Genomic DNA, 2,635 nt, shown 5'->3' with positions numbered 1-2,635 from the left:
TCTCTCTAGTAAGGGCGAGGCAGTGCTTTAGCTATAATCATGACTTAGGCCAAATCAGAAGCTGACAATTATGTTGTGTCCTCAGAGAATTGCACAATGTCTTACTAGATAGCTTCCTGCTTTAATTATTATTTTGCGATATGATTAACCCCTTCACCCCCAAGGGTGGTTTGCACGTTCATGACCAGCCCAATTTTTAGAATCCTGACCACTGTCCCTTTATGAGGTAATAACTCTGAAATGTTTCCATAGATCCCAGTGATTCTGACATTGTTTTCTAGTGACATATTGTACTTCATGTTAGTGGTAAAATTTCATTAAAATAACTTGCGTTTATTTGTGAAAAAAAATGGAAATTTGGAAAAATTTTGAAAATTTCGCAATTTTCCAACTTTGAATTTTTATGCCCTTAAATCACAGAGATGTGGCACACAAAAAACTTAATAAGTAACATTTCCCACATGTTTACTTTACAGCAGCACAATTTTGGAACCAAAATTTTTTTTTGTTAGGAAGTTATAAGGGTTAAAAGTTGACCAGCGATTTCTCATTTTTGCAACACCATTTTATTTTTACGGACCACATCACATTTGAAGCCACTTTGAGGGGTTTATATAATAGAAAATACCCAAAATTGACACCTTTCTAAAAACTGCACCCTTTAAGGTGCTCAAAACCACATTCAAGAAGTTTATTTACCCTTCAGGTGCGTCACAGGAATTTTTTGAATATTTAAAAAAAAATGAACATTTAACTTTTTTTCACAAAAAAAATAATTCAGGTTAAATTTTTTTATTTTACCAAGGGTAATAGGAGAAATTGGACTGCAAAAGTTATTGTGCACTTTGTCCTGAGTACGCTGATACCTGATATGTGGGTGGGAACCACTGTTTCGGTGCATGGCAGAGCTCAGAAGGGAAGGAGCGCCGTTTGACTTTTTCAATGCAAAATTGGCTGGAATTCAGATCGGACGCCATGTCACGTTTTGAGAGCCCCTGATGTACCTAAACAGTGGAAACCCCCCATAAGTGACCCCATTTTGGAAACTAGACTCCACAAGGAACTTATCTAGTTATGTGGTGAGAACTTTGAACCCACAAGGGCTTCACAGAAGTTTATAACGTACAGCGGTACAATTAAAAAAATCATTTTTTCCAAAAAAAGGTTTTCACCCCCAATTTTAATTTTCCCAAGGGTAACAGGACCCTAAAAATTATTGTGCAATTTGTCCTGAGTATGCTGATACCCCACATGTGGGGGTAAACCACTATTTGGGCGCATGGCAGAGCTCGGAAGGGAAGCAGCGCCATTTGACATTTTTGGCTGGAATTGAGATCGGACACGATGTCACGTTTGGAGAGCCCCTGATGTACCAAAACAGTGAAAACCCCCCACAAATGACACCATTTTGGAAACTAGACCCCCCAAGGAACTTATCTAGATGTGAGGTGAGCACTTTGAACCCCCCAGTGCTTCACAGAAGTTTATAACGCCCGGGCGTGAAAATAAAAAAATCCTATTTTTTCAACAAACATGATCTTTTAGTCACCAATTTTTTTATTTTCCCAAGGGTACCAGGATAAATTGGACCCCAAAAGTTGTTGTCCAACTTGTCCTGAGAACGCTGATACCTCATATGTGGGAGAAAACTACTGTATGTGCACACTTCAGGGCTCGGAAGGGAAGTAGTGATGTTTTGGAATGCAGACTTTGATGGAATGGTCTGCGTCATGTGCGTTTGGAGAGCCCCTGATGTACCTAAACTATTGTAACTCCCCACAAGTGACCCCATTCTGGAAACTAGACCCCCTAAGGAACTTATCTAGATGTGTGGTGAGCACTTTGAACCCCCAAGTGCTTCACAGAAGTTTATAACGCCCGGGCGTGAAAATAAAAAAATCATTTTTTTCCACAAAAATGATATTTTTGCCCCCAATTTTTCATTTTCCTAAGGGTAACAGGAGAAATTGGAACCCAAAAGTTGTTTTGCAATTTGTCCTGAGTAGGCTGATACCCTACATGTGGGGGTAAAACACTGTTTGGGCGCATGGCAGAGCTTGGAAGGGAAGGAGCACCATTTGACTTTTTCAACGCAGAATTGGCTGAAATTGTGATCAGGCGCCATGTTGCATTTGGAGAGCACCTGATGTGCCCAAACAGTGGAAACCCCCCAATTCTATCTCCAACCCTAATCCCAACACACCCCTAACCCTAATCTCAGCCCTAACTCTAGCCCTAGCGGGAAAATGGAAATAAATACATTTTCTTTTAATTTTATTATTTTTCCCTAAGGGGGTGATAACGGGGGGTTTGATTTACTATTTATGGGGGTTTTTATGTTTGGCAGCTGTCGCACGCTAAAAGACGCTTTTTATTGTAAAAATAGTTTTTGCATCACCACATATTGAAAGCTATAATTGTTCCATATTTTGACCCACCGAGTCATGTGATGTCTTATTTTTTGCGGGACGAGTTGACGTTTTTATTAGTACCATTTTCGGGAACGTGACATATTTTGATCGCTTTTTATTCTGATTTTTGGGACGCAGAATGAACAAAAACCAGCGTTTCATGAATTTCTTTTGGGGGGTGCGTTTACACCGTTCCGCGTGCGGTGAAATTGATAAGACGGTTT

This window comes from Dendrobates tinctorius, unplaced genomic scaffold (genome assembly GCF_039654945.1).
Source record: "Dendrobates tinctorius isolate UK_male_01 unplaced genomic scaffold, ASM3965494v1 ptg000158l, whole genome shotgun sequence".
Classification (NCBI taxonomy): Eukaryota; Metazoa; Chordata; class Amphibia; order Anura; family Dendrobatidae; genus Dendrobates; species Dendrobates tinctorius.
The sequence above is the reverse complement of the archived record's forward strand: the minus strand, read 5'-3'. Positions refer to the sequence as shown.